The following is an 8025-nucleotide window of genomic DNA, read 5'->3' on the forward strand; positions in this document are numbered from 1 at the left end:
TCTACCTCCGGAATATGCATTTTCTTGTACATTTTGTGGCAAGATTTATGACAATTATCACCCAAATCCATAATTAGCAGGTGGTAACAGATAGGCAGATAGATCCACATATAGTGACATCTCTGACAGATTGACCCCACCACTCCCTCCCCCTTAAAAAATACCTGCAAGGCTTCTTTTAAATGTGACCACGCTCCCACACAAAGTTGGCAAGCCACGGCTCGTGCTCACGGAAGAGGGGAGGGGGCTATAAAAGCAACATGTTCTCACAAGCATGGCAGAGCCCATGCATAAACCATTTGGCTTTGCAATTAAAAACTGGTTTGGTTTCCCTCTGCATCAGTAAGACAACGTCAAAGCAACATTCATCCCGAAAATTTCCCATTGTGATTTCAAATGAACTGTGAGTCTTGGGTTTCTCTTTGTTTGCATGTGCATGCCTTGACAGTGAGTTTTTGGAAGGGTTCGGTGTGTCTCTTTCTGGGCTAGAGCTGTCTACAGGGGTGTGTTGAATCACTGCTTCCAAATCGGTCTCAGTTACACTTTCCATTCTGTGTTCCTTACATCCGTGGTTAGTTAGCATTTTGGATTTGTTCTGTCAGGCTAATAACTACAGCTAAATTAACTCTCCAGGTCCGACCCCCTTTGCCGGAGGAAATAATCACTCATTCTAAAGATCTGCCTGAGCAACCGACTTTCCCAGAGCTGGACCTGCATTATAAAAATATTTAAAAAAAACATAAATATGTTTATTACTAGTACGTGGCAATGATAATAGCTAATTATGTCTTTATTGCTGTCGTCTTTGGATGATGCATTGAACTATTCGACACTGCATTTGGGAGAAATCACTACCTTAAAGCTAAAATCTTTGCCTTCATTATACAATAAAGAGCTTAGAAAAACCAGGTCTAGTGAACTCACTAATTTTCCGTATAGCAGAATTTGTTCATCTTTTCCTTTCTCTCATTCTTTTCCCCACTCAAGTGAAGAGAAAGAAATAGTGTTAAAAGATCAGGTTCAAGTTTTGCCATGGAAGAAACTGCAGAGCAGTTAGACCTTGCTTGACAACTACTCTGACAGAGTTGAAATCGGTCAGCCCAGGCCACTTCATCCACACAAAGAGAATTCAGCAAGGCGCGGTCACCAGTGCCGAGGCCCATGCACTGATGCACCATCAATCCGAAATATTAGATCACCGAGCTGGGACCAATTTGGTCACACAATATTGATTTAGCTTAAGTGTTCCAAACAGAGTGGTACATTCAGTTAAGAAAATTGTTTAAAATTGAGAAAAACAGATGCTCTCTGAACCTAAGTGATACAGACTCAGAAGTACTCCAAAGGAAAAGCTCTGCAGAAAGACAAAGTATCATGAATGTGACGTTTTTGATGATGGTGGTGGTGGGCGATACTAATAAAGAGAGAGAAATGGCAGAGAAGAACAAGTAAGTCATCTCAAAGCAATGCACTTGATCTAAAAGTTTGCATGAAATGATTCTGCCTCTTTAGTCTGTAAGTCGCACCAAACTCCACTTAAGAAATTTTAGTTTACTCACATTACTTTAAAACGAGCTTGTTTCATGAGCTCACCCACAAAAGTTGTTCAATAGAAAAGTTACTTGAATATAGTTTGAATTTTTGCAGCATTATACTGAAACTCATTAGTTTAGATAAATATTAAACATTTTATAACACATGAAGTAAGTAAAAATATTATCAGCCTAAACTAAATTAAAAAATATATACTATTTATATTATGTACAGACATAAAATAATATCTGTAGAGCCACTGAAAAAATTAGAAATTCCTTTAACCTATTTTGTCATATCTTTTACCTTTCTAACTATATAAAATATACGAATACATGCAAGTAATTTTATATTTATCAAAAATGCACGCTTTGCTTGCTTTTGATCTGTAGATTTGTGAATAGGAAAAGGAAAGCCAAATATTTCTAAATAGAATTTTGTGTTGCTTTGATAAAGGGGAATAATCCTGTCAATTAATAAAAAGATGTGAATTATAATTAAATATTTTCCATTTCTATTAAGTCCCTTTATTAGAGATTTTCCATTGACTTTATGCTTCCATTGCCTGGATTGTGTGTTTTCTCAACCTGTGTATAAAACGTATAGCAGAAGAACATTACATTTAGTCCAACCAAGGCAGAAAAACGTCAACTTTTAGTGTTCCAAAATTAACATTAAAATTTTATGAAAAAGTACATGCATGAAAATAAAGCATACCTATATGTACATATTTGATAATTAAAATGATTTAGCAAATCTTTATCTGTCTTCCCCTCCAGTAATCAAAATTCTGCTTTTTATTCAAAGCACTTTTTAGTGAGCAAGGAACTGTGACCAATTTTAAATATTGATTGGAGGGGTGATAAAGTCAACAATTTTTATAAGCTTAAAAATTTTACTGAAGAGACTGGATTTTATGGATCCTTTCTTAATAACTCAGAGGAATAGCTTTATCTCTTAACAGGTATGGATCTGAAGTTTTATAAAAGAGACAAATAAATAAAGTAGGTTATTAGGTCTTCAAAATGAAGTTTTTGAATGCCCCAAAATGACATGATTAATTGACTAAGGAAGGTTATTGAGTTACAGAAGGGCTAAATAATGAAACATCCAGAACCCATTTGGAACTGTGATAATCAGTTTTTGTTCGAGCTCAAATAGACCCAATGTAAAGGACTGTTTTTAGTAGCGGGTTGAATAACTATAAGGTGATAAATAAAAATTCTTAGATTATAATCATGAGTTTACATTTCAGTTAATTATACCCCCTCCATGTAAAGAAAAGATGTACGTGAGTATATCTGTAGATCATCTGTCATAAACCTGAACTGAAAAATCCCATCGCTGGTTTGTGCTCAACCACCAAAATTACCCAGTAGTTTTTAAAAGTGTTTTGTTGTTATTATTGTTTAGCCTTGTTTTTAAGCCATACATTCATTCACGTATGCTGGAGAATCTTTTTTCCCTAATGAATCATGAATCATATTTCTGAAGAGGCTTTCTTTGGGGAAACAAAATGAAATGAAAGCACCTGCGTCTTAGAGGCACAGTCCTCATATAACAAAAACACAGCAAGCAGGGAATTCTCCCTTTCCTCCCTAAGGTTTAGAGAAAAAAACCTGCACATAAAAGTGAAATTCTGTCTCTCCTCTTTAGAGTTTTGGACACACAAAACAAGACCAAATTACCCACCTCCCACACAGGTGTGCTGTAAGAAGCCACTTAATAAAAGTGATTTTCAAACATTTTGTCAACTACCAAGCTCTGAGACAATGCTTATTAAAGAATAATAAAATTGTGAAAATAAAAGTGAAAACATATAGTCAACTTTTTTGTGTGCTTTAAAAAAAAGGAGGTCTGTGTGAGTCTATATCCAGTGGGCTTGGCTGGGGTAAATTCAGGCAAGGAAAACAAGCTTGGCCATTATTTCCCAGTGGAGGGGTGAGGAGAGGGAAAACAGCCTCTGCACAGTCCCTGGGTGTACTCACAAAGGTAGACCCATCACTACCCTGGACCATGACAGATCCAGAGTAGCACAAGTGATTGGAAGCTCTGCAAACAAGCCTCCTAGACTGCGTCCGTTCCCAATAAGCTACGTCTGAATAATTTCAGATGAAATTTAAAGTGGTCGCCGACTCTGTTTCTGCCAGACAGCTAGACAACGGGGCTGGTGAAACAGTGAATTTGTCATTTTAACAACCACTCTGGGGTCGTTTCATCTGTAGCAACTGTAAGAAGAATCAAAGTGTTTGGTCTTATGGTTTCAGAAACCATAGATTTATATGCTTCTAAAGATTTATGGTTGTGCAAAGACCAAAAGGAGAGAAGACTCTTGCTTTCTTCCAATTTCATGATGCATGTGTTTACTTTTTTATATAAAAAAAAATTAATGTAGGCTAACTCAACTTATCAGCTAAATTCTGCCTGACTAGATCATTTCTGAAAATTTAATGACTGTAGCACTATTTTCAAACCTGCCGGATGTTAAGAACCTCCTAAGGTGCTTATTAAAAATACACATTCCTGAGCCCTACCCTAAACCTAATGACTCAAAGTGTCTAAAAAAGAGACCTGAGTATATGTACATAGATATATATTTTTTAAATGCAGGTGATTCTTAGGATTAAGCAATTTGGGGAAATCCTGTTAATAGATTCTTGGGGGTAGGGGTAGGAGTGGGGGGAGAAGAAATACCCGAGAAGGAAGAATATAATGAGGAATCTATTATATTGCCCCAAGAAGCATGGCGATCTTCTTCCTTGGAGACTTTTTGAAATCTGGTGTATAGCTTTAGAGACATCACAGAGTAGTAAGTACCCAATTTGAACACAAACAAACACATGCTCAAACATTTTCAGAAGCTGTCTCAAAAGCTTTAGGGAAGCATGTAGGGTAAAAAATGTGACTAAAGAGCCTCAAATACAATAAAACATTGTTAAGAAATGTTAAATAAAAGAGACAAAAATATTTAATCATTCCATGATACCTACCTATCCAATAGCTACTTGCAAGTTAGTGTTGGTCATATTTAGAGGTAAGTCTAAGCAAAACACGCATTCACGTAGAATAACCTCCCAAGAAGTCAGCTTCTGAGCATAAGCGCAAAAACTCTAATGTAGTATATTTCTTTGAGTGAAACGGACTAGCACGGAGTCACAAAAATCTAGCACGTTGTCTGGATTATTCTCTATTGAAAACAATATTTATGTTCAAGGCAGGGAATGCCAATAAAGAGGCATATGAAGATTATTTTTATCTCATCTTTTGATAAAGAAAACTGCACCCAGTTCCAACTATACTGCACACCATGGTGATTAATAACTGATTTTTGATAGCAAATATGAAGGCATCCAAGCCGCCTGGGCATAACTAGCTTACATAACAAAAAGTTAAGAGGAAAAAAAAGGCATCAGTTCAGTTTAGGTCAGATCATAAAACTCCATGTAATACAAGCACCTCCAATGGTATACCTCCCACAGGTAAAATCCCCCCTTCCCATCTCCACAAATACACATAAAATTAAAGTGGTGAGGAGTGGATGAAGAAGTTTTATTTTCATCATGGAGTTACTATTCTACAAAGTTTTCGCCAGAGAATTCTTTAAAATAAACTGCTAATACCACTAAGTTTAAGAATAGTCTGCTGTGGTTTTTGTTTTGTTTTTGTTTTTGCTGTTCAGAAAGATGTAATATTTAATAAATCAGTAACTTCCTATCCCCATATTACACGTAAAGATACAGTGTCAGGGAGGTGACGTGCCCATGTCATGAAGTCTAATAAGAGGTTTTCAAATGAGTGAAACCTGTCAGTATTCCAGAAAGACCCTGTAACAATCAGCAAGAGAACAGCAATTGCTGTAATCATTAGATTTATCTATACGTCCAATCAAATAGCTGCCATTTCCATAAAACTCCATGTGAGGGAAACAAAAAACATAGTCTGATTTTGTTATGAAGAAATAAAATCAAATGTTCACTTTCAGAAACTTTTGGGACTTTGCGTGCCGTGGGAACCTATACTACAGATCTTTGCTTGTCCTTTCACTTAGCTCAGATACCTGGAGGGGATTCTAATAGTTATATGATATGTTTGCTTTGGAATCAGATACCTGGAACGGTTAGCAGATGACCTGAAAACTCAGAGAAAAGTTCAACCTCGCCTGTTTGCTTATTTGTTACCTGCATGTTACGGTTGAACATTCCCATTCAAAGACTGGCTTTAAAATTAAAACCTAGAATCTGTAAAATTATTCAAATGATATTCACATAAAGAAGTGAACGGCACTCCCTTAATTTCATTTCCAAACGGAGATAAAAAGGAGGCATAGCTGCCTCTCCATATTTTTTTCTTTCCTTCCAGACGGAGAGAACATGTTTAGGCCTCCAGGGAGACTCATCCACTGTGAAAATAAGGCTTAACCCTCAAGCTATGTCTGCCTCTCTCTCATTTTCCTCGGTTTTGGCTGCCGGAGAGTTGAGAATGAGACCAGCCTACGATCCAAGGAGCTTATTTTTCTTCCATTCTCGTCTTCCTATCCCCGCTCTTGCCATGCTGCCTGTGTGAGTAAAACAAAGTCGTCAACTCAGTGAAAAGGTGTAGACTGGAGCATAATTTCTCCTGGACTCACAAGCCAAACAAACTTGGAATTGCTCCATTTCTGAATACCTGTGTTCATGGGGACATCACATCATTACAACAAGAAAAAGACTGAATCAGAAAGGGGCACAGCATATCCAACTTCCTTTTGATGGCAGAAAACAGTCCAGTTACTCAGTCCCTGGGAAAGAAAAATACACCATGCTTTTGCTGAATACAAACCCACGTGAGAAAGAAGGTAAAAGTTTACCAACAGTCAGGCAACAAATGCATACTGAAGATCTATTATATGTAGGATACTATGACAAGGATAAAAATCCACGTAAAAGTCAGCCCAGCCTTCAAGGAGTTTATAATCTCCTCAAGCAGATGAGATTTAAACATGAGACTTGTCTTTGTCGTGGAAATGACATATGGGGGCATGCAGCTTAAATAATTATAGTAATAAATACATCCAATGGGATTTTTTGAAAAGTGAGATCATGGATTCCAGGAACGGCTGGAAACAAAAGAAATCATAGATTTTGAGGATTTCAATTTCTGAGCGGGTTTTGGGGTGGGACGGCAATTATTTCTGAGCTAAGAGTTTACCTCGGCATTTCCTTGTTCCCGTCTCTTCTTAGTTTGTTTAAATACTCTCTAGCTGAAGGAAAACACAGAGGTGAGGTCATCAGAACAGAGGAAAGGGTGTTTTACATTGTGCTGAGTCTTTAATTTTGTTTGGTTTCATTTATTCCTTTCCTGTCAAAACGCTTGAAGTTTTAGATTTGCTGACTTTCATTGGTGGGATGAGGCAGGGATGTTTTAGAATCCTCTGGACACACTAAATAGTTATGCTTTGTTTTCCTTTGTACACCATTCTGATATTACAGTAATGATTGTTCTTACAAGTCAAAACAGATTCTTAATGAAGTGAAGAATACTTTCAGCTTGTCATTTTTTAAAGTTTCTTTGTTAGATTTGGCCATTTTTGCCCAAATTATTTCCACCATTCCATGCTGTTACTTACCTTGATTCAATGCGTTTGAGGCCATCTATCTAACCATACATTTTTTCACAATTCAGCTCTGACAGCGATGTCTCTTTAGTTCTTGTGACAGACAGTTCTTTTGCAGTTCCCTACGATGCATGGATTACCAAAATCGTTCAATGGCTGTTGCAAAAGTAGAAGAGCTAACTTGCTCACAATAAAAGGAAGGAAGGGGGGAGGGAGGGAGGGAGAGAGAGAAAAAAAGAAAGAGGGAAGGAAAGAAAGAAGGAAAAGAAAAAGAAAGGAAGGAAGCAAGAAAGAAAGAAGGAAATGAAGGAAGGAAAGAAGGGAGGGAGGGAGGGAAGAAGGAAAAATGGAAAAAGGGAGAGAGGGAGGAAGAAGGAAAGAAATAAAAGAGGGAGAAAGAAAGGAGATAGGGAGGGAGGAAGAGAGGGAAGGAAGAATGGAGAGAGAGAAAGAGAAAAGGAAGGAAAGAAAGAAAGAAACAAAGAAAAGAACAGTAAGCATGTATTGTTTTAGAGCTCTGTCTTGGCTTGTCACAGAGATATTTCACTTGACTGAAATAATAGTGCAATGAAGTGTTAACATCAGTTACCTCAACAACCAGCCACCCACCCACACAGACTTGCCTTTCAAATGCCTTGCTCGTTTTTCTCGTTAGGTTGTTGTGATGAGTCTCTTAGTCAAGTCTCAGTTTGACTAACCTATTGCCATAGGCTATGAGTTGATCAACCTCCATCCTATTTAACAAAAGCAACCAAATGGCCACCAACACTCCTGTTGCCTCCCCTGCTCTCACAGGTTCAACCAGTTAATCCAGCTAACCATCCAGGTCTGAGTTTGGGGACCCTTTAGGCCCACAAACTCTTTTTCTTTAATTCTTCCTTTTGTAAGGTAGGTGCTGC

The sequence above is a fragment of the Tamandua tetradactyla genome, chromosome 7 (genome assembly GCF_023851605.1).
Source record: "Tamandua tetradactyla isolate mTamTet1 chromosome 7, mTamTet1.pri, whole genome shotgun sequence".
NCBI lineage: Eukaryota > Metazoa > Chordata > Mammalia > Pilosa > Myrmecophagidae > Tamandua > Tamandua tetradactyla.